This window comes from Phaseolus vulgaris, chromosome 6, assembly GCF_051622355.1.
Source record: "Phaseolus vulgaris cultivar YP4 chromosome 6, ASM5162235v1, whole genome shotgun sequence".
Lineage (NCBI taxonomy): Eukaryota > Viridiplantae > Streptophyta > Magnoliopsida > Fabales > Fabaceae > Phaseolus > Phaseolus vulgaris.
Genome location: NC_143503.1, coordinates 10,568,243 through 10,577,895, shown reverse-complemented (window position 1 = coordinate 10,577,895; position 9,653 = coordinate 10,568,243).

The following is a 9,653-nucleotide window of genomic DNA, read 5'->3' as shown; positions in this document are numbered from 1 at the left end:
ACGGCCCTACCGTTTCAAATCCCATCTTCGCATATACGCTACTCAAAACCTCGTTTCACCCTCTCTGTTTCATTTAAACGTGAATTCAAACCCTTTCTCTTCTACATGCTTATCAAACTTCTCGCACTCTCAGACTTCTCACCTCCAAAGCTTCTTCTTTTCGACCATAACAGGTATTTTCCTTTACACATTCCTATCATTGTGCATTTATCTCATCCATTATCCTTCCTGATCATCCATATAAGCATTTGTAATTGTACTGCCTGAGTTGGGATTCCATTTTTGTTCATCTTCTCTATTGATGATGATTGATTATTTGTTGCTCGTATTTGTATAACACAGACACACTCATTTTGCCTGCAACTTGCTTGCTCTGCCTGGACTAGACTTGTTCTTATATCCTGCTTATGCTTGTGTTTTAGATTTACTTCCACAAATGGATTACAAAACCCTGTACCCCTGGGCACCTCAAAATCTTCTAAGAGAAACCTCTTATTACACCTCATCTTGGAGTATTGTAGCCCTTAGGAAAAAGAAATGTCGATTCAGTAAGGATAACGATAGGGTAAGAGTAGTTCATTGGGGGGAGGATGAGCCAGTTTGCTGCGATGAATACTCAAACCCAAATGGTTCATTTTGCTTCTACTATGCCACTGTTTTTAGAAATGTCCTTTGTGGCTTCCCTTGACCATTTTTGAAAAAGAACTTTTAACCGAGTTAAACGTGGCACCTACCCAACTACACCCAAATAGTCAGGCATTCATTCGTGCCTTCTCCTTCCTTTACTCCCAATTTGGCTTTCCGCCAACTATGGAAGTCTTTTTATACTTTCTTTAGGCCAAACGCCTAGGCCACCAACTGTGGGTCTCTTTCAATTGTGTATCTGGAAGAGCCTTGCTTTCCCTCTTCCAATCCTCGTACAAAAACTTTAAAGGAAAATTCTTGAAACTCCGTAGCAACAAGTGGAATCCAACCCTTTTGGATGGGTTTCCCGTGTACTGGACTGAGAAACCACGCTTCCAAGGTGCTCTGCGCCTGGAAGATATGCCACCCCAGACCAGGAAATCTGCAAGTTCCTCTCCAACTTGAAGGTGGTCTTCGATAGTGCTCGCCTCATAAGCGAAGAATTCTCTTCCAAAGTCTTAAAAATTTATACTGGTACTTCCCATTCCCTGCCCCTAAGAGACAAGCTTTCATACCTGTGCTAATCATTCGCTTTATTTTCTTTACAGAGAACATGTTATCACAATTTAACAAGAAGGAGCTAGCAGAGATGGCCAAAAGGATGAAGGAGGTTTCCAATGCGCCTAAGAAATAAAAAATAAAAGCTCTCCTCACTGCCGCAGCTCCTACCGTGGAAGAAGAAACAGTCTCAGGGTTGTTCTTCACGAGGAAAAGGAAGATCTTGGCAACCCCCATCGAGCACCCATGCTCAGTTGGGCGGGTTCCTTCTCATCATGCTGCTCCATCTGGATGCCAGACTACCCCTCTGGACGTGGCAGATGCCCAGGAGTGCAAAGCAGAGAGCTCGAAGAGGCCCATACTTATGGGACCCCAACCTGGATGCCTCCTCCTATCTCGAAGAGACTCTACTGCCCAACAAAGAGAAGGAGAAGCTCATGGTCCATGATGGCATATAAAAATAACAGAAAAACCACATGCTAATGGGGCACCACTTCAGGTGCTAACAATAGGAAAATATTCTGCTTATAAGGGCACACTTACTCATGGTGCAACGTTATCTTTCATTGTGCAACTTAACCACTGTGTGTTGTAAAACACACACACTTAGGCATGTAGGTTAAAAAAATTATGTGACTTACCATCACGTGTACTATACGTACCCCTAGGTTGGTAAATACCCTTTACCAATAACCTTATATCAGTGTACAAAGAGATTATTTTAATTATGCCTCAATAGGTTTACTAACAAACTGAGCCCAACACATGACTCACTTTATTGGCCCAACAACCGAGCTGACCTACCTACACCAAGCACCGAGCTTCGACCACCGAGCACTAAGCCATGTGCGCTCTGTCTAGTACAAAATTATTAACATATTTACCAGAAAAATTACCATAAGTTTTAAAAAAAAATACTCAAATTTTTAAGAGACTTATTATCCCCCTACAAAAAATAAATATATCATCAACATACAAAATTTGAGAAGGAGTGAGATAACCTTGCGGACTAACCATATGTAGAATTTTCTTATCATTCACAAGATTAAAGATACCTCTACTAAGAACTTCCTCTGCAAGACAAAAAAAAGTAAAGAAGACAAAGGATCACCTTGTATGACACCTATACTACAAGGAAAAAAACCCACCAAACTGCCATTTATTATGATAGAAACATAGCTGAACAGAAAATTGTACGAATCCAACCGATAAACAAGGGGTGAAAACCAAAGCGTGTCAAAACTAATAATAAGAACTTCCAACTTAGAGTGTCAAAGACTTTATGATTATCAACTTTGTAAGCCACATTATCTCCTCTAACCTTTTTAGAAAGCATGTTAACAGCTTCAGAAGCAATACCAATGCAATCTTGAATCTGTCTACCCTACACAAACCCATATTGATTAGGAGAAATGATTATAGTAGCCACAAGTGCAAGCCTATCCGCCAATATCTTGGAAATAATCTTAAATTTGAAATTAGCAACAACAATCGGCCTGTAATCTTTAATGGAGTCAACACCTTAAATCTTTGGAATAAGAGATACCACATTACTGTTCATTATAGGGATGATGTGAGTTTATTTTTAGATGATTCCATTTTATGGTGACACTTTACTTATAGTTGGGATTTTAGCAATTTATGGTGAAACCTAAGGAAGATTCCCACTGGACACGAACTTAACCAAATGGTTAAGTGTGAAGGTGCACTTCTCAAAGGCAAAGATGAAAAATCAATATAAAGTGATAGAAGGGATGCAATATGGAATGGAAATGGCAATAAGGTAAGCATCAATGGTGGTCATGGCTGAACCAAATGATGAACCATAAGCATATAACAAAAGCAAAACCAAGAGCAAGAATTCAAAACAAAGAAATATGTGAAATGGAAATGAATTGAAAAGAATGGAAGAAGAGTAGCTTATGAAGTGGTTGTGAGAGTGGTTCACGCAACTTAAGGTGTGGTAGCCACCAAGATGAGTGAAGGGCCGCCACTTGAGAGTCTCACACTACTCAAGATAAGACCGATGCAAACCTCACAAACTTATCACACAATTTGTGCAGAGTAACTTTTCTATTTAAAATTAATATGTCAAATACAATGAGGTAGGCATCCTATTTATAGGTGAAGGAGTCTTGGAGAACAAGTATGAAGGGTAGGATGGGAATGACCACACAAAGGTGCGGCTAGGTCATTGACCTAGCCTTGTGTCTTGAGTCATGCTCATAGTCATCCTCTTATGGGGCTGGGCTTGGTCAGTAGGCGCACTCTCTTCTAGGTCCTCATCATCCTCTCCGGGTTGAAAGGAGTCAGATCATTGATATTGAAAGAATTACTACCTAAATATGTATTAGGTAAATCCAACTCATATGCATTGCCATTGATCTTCTTGAGGACCTGAAAAGGGCCATTACCACGAGGTAGAATTTTGGACTTCCTTTGAGTAGGGAAGCGATCCTTCCTCAAGTTAAGCCAAACCCAATCCCCGGGTTCAAAGATCAATGCCTTACGTCCCTTATTGGCATGCTCGACATACTTACCTACCTTCCTTTCAATTTGAAGCTTGATGTTATGGTGCAAGTCTTTAATAAAGGAAGCTTTTTCAAAACGAAGGAGGTCAAAGGGTGTGAGGGGATTGAACCCATACACAACCTCAAAAGGGGTGTGGGAAATAGTAGAATTAACTACCTTATTATAGGCAAACTCAATATGAGGTATCAAGTTTTCCCACACCCTTGGGATCCAAGAAATAAGACACCTCAACATTTGACCCAAAGTCCTATTAACCACTTATGTTGAACCATCAGTTTGGGGATGGCAAGTAGTAAAAAACAAGAGTTTAGTTCCAAGTTTTCCCCACAATGTCCTCCAAAAGTGACTTAAGAACTTAGAATCTCTGTCAAATACAATACTTATAGGAAGCCCATGCAATCTAACAACTTCCTTGAAGAAGAAACTTGCAATAAAACAAGCATCATCTACTTTGTGGCATGGAATGAAGTGAGCCATTTCAGAAAACTGGTCCAACACCACAAAGATAGAGTTCGTACCCTTTGATGTCTTGGGAAGACCTAGAATAAAATCCATGGAAATGTCAACCCAAGGCATGTTCGGGATGGGTAGAGTGGTATATAAACCATTGTTTTACACCTTAGACTTAGCCTCCCTACATGCTATACACTTATCACAGAAGCTATGTACGGATTTGTGCATGTGGGGCCAAAAGAAATGCTCATGCAATGTGTCTAAGGTTTTATCTACCCCAAAATGTCCCACAAGACCACCCTCGTGTGCCTCTTTAACAAGAGATTGCCTCAAAGACCCTTGGGGAACACAAAGTCTTTTCCCTTTAAAGAGAAAACCATCATGTATGTAAAAGTCTTTGTGTCCTCCCTTTGAGCAGTCTTGATAGATGTGAGAGAAATCAAGGTCATCCTTATAAATTTCCTTTATGTGATCAAATCCTAAAAATTTAGTCTCCAAAACATTTAGTAAGGTATGTCATCTTGAAAGAGCATCTGCAACCACATTAGCTTTACCTTGCTTATGTTTGATCACATAAGGAAATTGCTCAATGAACTCTACCCATTTGACATGTCTCTTGTTGAGCTTGCTTTGGCCTTTCAAATACTTAAGGGATTTATGGTCACTATGGATCACAAATTCCTTTGGAAAAAGGTAGTGTTGCCAATTTTGCAAGGCTCTCACAAGAGCATAAAGCTCCTTGTCATAGGTAGAGTAATTGAGATGAATCCCCTTGAGTTTCTCACTAAAACAAGCTATGGGGTGACCCTCTTGAAGGAGGATATCCCCAATGCCTATGTTGGAGGCATCACATTTGATCCGATCGGTCATCGGTAGTCGATGACGTCAGCATCAGAGAACCACGTGGACCACTCGCAGGGTGACACGTGGACCAGGTGGCAGAGAGGTAAGGGGACGATCGCCAAGAGAGGTGATCGGTGGTCAGTAACCAAGTTACCACCGACAGATCAGGCGGCAGAGAGGTCGGGGGATAGATCACCCAGAATGGTGATCGGTGGTCAGTAGCCAAGTGACCACCAGCAGACCAGTTCCCAGACTCGCGCCTGGAGGCAGAGCGCGAGTAGCGAATAAACACTGATCAGTCATCGGGTGTATTGTCATCGGGGTCTCGTGTTACACGCAGTTGAACTGGGACTAAGGTTCCCAGCGAGAGCGTTACGCATGGACCTCGCATGAGCACACCTCAAGGAATCATGCACGAGAGTGGCCTGAGGGAACTAGTAAGCCAGTCGGTGATTGGTGATTCCCTCAACCCATTACGTGCGTGTCATCCTGAAGGGTAAGTCGCCTACGCAGAGAGTAACGTTTGGTGAGTGCGCCTAGACCAGCCACACCCGACGCTCTCCTAAGAGTATGCAATTTACCCAGATAAGAGAAGCATCCTAAGTTACTCCGCAAGGGCGTAACTTAGGCAGACAAAGAGAGGCGCTAGAGCCCTTCCAGTAAGTGACACGTGTGTGGTTAGATGTGAGTTGCAGGCCTCCACGTGTCACCATCTGAGAGGGGCGCGGTCCAGACAAAAGAGCACTCCGTACCGCTAAAGGTACAGACAGGCGCAGCCAAGCGCAGACATGCGCAGACTCTCACGCTCCCCATTGCTGATTCTGAAGGTACGCTTTCTCTGAAAAGCACGACAGGGTTCTGACACATGCCAGAAAAGCATAACAGAATTCTGTCATGCCCAGAAGCAGGGAAAGAGAGATAAAAGGAAGAATCAGAGGGAGAGTGAGGGGGGGAGAAGCAAAACAGAGTGCAAGTTTTTCTCACACACGCATTTTTACTAAGTTTCCAGTTTTCTGGTGGTTCTGTTGAACTAACTTGATCGTCGGAGTGCAAACGGCCGCTAGAGGCGCCGTCTGTGTATTTTGCAGGTCACATTTTGAAGACATTAGAGAGAGAGAGTTCAGAAGGTGATTCTTCAGGAGACACAGTCGCGAAGACAGGGCAGAAAGTGTTACGAAGCGATTCACCCACGTTCAAGTTGCCGGCAGGATCATTTGGCGCCCACCGTGGGGCCCGAGTGAATTGTTGTCCCACATATACCATAGTTTTAAAGTTCACCAGAGTTTCATCAGTTTCTCTGATAGAGAAGATGCCTAGAAACAGACAGCCATCACCTGCGCCGTCCGCTGACGAAGGAGCTGTGACAATGGCGCAGGTCCTGGAAATGGTGCGCACGCTGCAGGATAACGCTGCAGCGTCGAAAGTCGAACAAGAAAGGATGCAGGCGGAGTTGGCTGCGTCGCAAAGCAGGAACGACGAACTGAATCGTGTCAACGAAGAGTTGAGAAGAACGCTGCAGGCGCAGAGGGAGCACGTCGTTGACGAAAGGGTGTCTAGGCAGCCTTCACCTCCAAGGGCATTTCCCATGCCATTCTCCCCCGAGATTATGGGAACCATGGTGCCTTCCAACCTGGTGGGGGTAAAAGCGTCGTTCAAAGGGGTAGAAGACCCGGAGGCGCATCTGACGGCATTCCACACCCAGATGATGTTGTCTGGGGGCTCAGACGCTGTATACTGCAAGATGTTCATGAGCACACTAAGCGGAATCGCCATGGAGTGGTTCGTGAGTTTACCAGAAGGGCATATCACGTCTTTCTCTCAGTTCTCGAAGCTCTTCATTGAACAATACATCGTCAACAAGGCACCTGCAGTGGTGTCCTACGACCTGTTCGATGTGCGCCAATACCAAGGGGAGTCGCTGAAAGATTACCTCAACCGTTTTGGAGCACAAGTGGTTAGACTACCCAGCAAAGATGAAGATATGCTTGTGCACGCGTTTAAGAAGGGAGTGCTGCCTGGCCCTTTCAGTGAGTCTCTCATCAGGAGCCATCCCAGCACTTTTGCAGAGATCCGACGGCGTGCGGTGGCGCACATAGTGGCAGAAACAGAAGTTTCTGAGAAGAGGGGAAGTGCTGCACCACCCAGACCGCGTGGAGGGCAAGGAAAACCACAGCAAGCGAGGGTGCATGAGGCCAAAGAAGGGAAGAAGGTGCGGGAAAAACCTCGTCCCTATGCACCAGGCAAAGACCAGAGTAAGGGGCGTGCAAGGGAGAATAACGCACCCCCGAGATACAACTTCATGGTGGGATTGGCGGATCTCATCGCCCTTCCTGCCGTAGCAGCAAGACTACGAGTACCAGAGAAGACAGACAAGGTACTCGGAAGGAAGAAGAATGAATGGTGTGAGTTTCACCAGGCCTTTGGCCATACACTTCATTCCTGTTTGGCGCTGGGACACCAACTGGCAGAGTTGGTGAAGTCTGGCTTTCTAGCAGATTACCTGCGTGAGCCGCAGGGTGATCGCGCGTCAGGATCCCAAACTGGAGAGCAACAGCATGAAGTCCCTGTGCATGGGGAAGTGCAGACGATCGCTGGAGGCTTCTCTGGTGGGGGATGCACAGCTTCACAAAGAAGGAGATACACTCGATCTGTGATGGCGGTAGATGCAGTGAATGAGAGTCATTACCCTGAGGTGGACATTGTCTTCAGGAAAGCAGACCTACGAGACGTTGTCCCGCACGACAACGACCCTGTGGTCATTTCTCTCATCACAGCAGGAAGACGGGTGCATAGAGTACTCGTAGATCAAGGGAGCTCGGCGGATGTCATGTTCTGGCCAACATTCAACAAGCTACAGTTGTCCCCTGATCAGTTGAGACCGTATGCTGGTTGTCTCTACGGTTTTGCAGGGGATCAGGTAGAAGTGCGGGGATACATCGAGCTGAGGACAACGTTCACTGACGGAACGACAGCCCGCACGGAAAAGATAAAGTACCTGGTGGTGAACGCCCCTTCTGCGTACAATGTCCTGTTGGGAAGGCCAACGCTCAATAGACTGGGCGCAATACCATCGACAAGGCATATGAAGTTGAAGCTGCCATCGATGGAAGGGGCCGTGATAACCATCAAATCGGATCAGGCTGAGGCAAGACGCTGTTATGAGAACAGCTTGAAACAAAAAAGAAGTGTGTGCCATGTCACCACAAAACCACCACCAGGCGTGCGCGAAGAGCGATTGGCGGTCAGGGAGACACAAGGCGCTCAGAGGATGGAGAGCGCTGCGGTGGGGGGCTCCCAGGTGGCCCAAGTTGAGGAAGAGGATGAAGGCACGATCACTCCTCGCGAGTCAGGGATCGCGAGAGCGGTCATTGCCAGTGAGAGGAGGCCCCACCCAGCCGAAGGAAGGGTCGAGGTGGACATCAGGGGAAGAAAATTCAAGTTGGGGGAATCCCTCGTTGAAGAAGAGCGAAGGCTGATCATGGGTGTGATTGAGAAGCACATGAATGCCTTTGCATGGTCATCATCCGACATGCCAGGTATCGACCCCGATTTCCTCTGCCATCGTCTATCAATGGACCCCATGGTTCGACCGGTGCGACAGAGAAGAAGGAAATTCAACGAGGAGAAGAGGAAGGTGATCCACGACGAAGCGCAGAAGCTCCTTGTCGCAGGGCATATCAGAGAAATCCAGTACCCCGAGTGGCTAGCGAATGTGGTACTGGTGCGGAAGGCAAGCGGCAAGTGGAGAATGTGCGTGGACTTCACTGACCTCAACAAGGCGTGCCCCAAGGATTCTTACCCCTTACCCAGTATAGATGCCCTAGTCGATAGCGCATCGGGGGGAAAGCTACTCAGCTTCTTGGACGCTTTCTCAGGGTATAATCAGATCAGGATGCACCCAATGGACGAATGCAAGACCGCGTTTATGACGGAACGGTCTTGCTACTGCTACAAGGTCATGCCATTTGGGTTGAAGAATGCGGGGGCTACCTACCAGCGGCTCATGGATAGGGTGCTCTCGCCCATGCTGGGAAGGAACGTACACGCCTATGTAGATGACATGGTGGTTACGTCCCAAGAGAAGAAGCATCATGCAGCTGATCTAGAAGAGTTATTCACCACCATTGCCAAGTATAGGCTGAAGCTCAACCCTGAGAAATGCATATTCGGTGTAGAGGCTGGGAAGTTCTTGGGTTTCCTCTTGACAGAGCGAGGAATCGAAGCTAACCCGGAGAAGTGTGCGGCGATCATGGCGATGAGGAGCCCAACGACGGTGAAGGAGGTGCAGCAGCTCACCGGTCGCTTGGCAGCACTGTCCCGATTTATGTCTGCTGGAGGGGAGAAAGGTCATCCATACTTCCAGTGTCTCAAGCGCAACAACAGATTTCTCTGGACGCAGGAGTGCGAGGAGGCCTTCATTAAGTTGAAGGGATATCTGGCAAGCCCACCAGTCTTGCGAAAGCCCCAGGTAGGCATCCCCCTCCGTCTATACTTTGCTGTTACGGAGAGGGCAGTCAGTTCAGTCCTGGTGCAAGAGCAGGACCAGGCCCAGAGGCCTGTTTATTTCGTCAGCAAGGTGCTGCAAGGTCCTGAAACCAGGTACCAGGCCCTCGAGAAGGCTGCTCTGGCGGTGGTATTCTCAG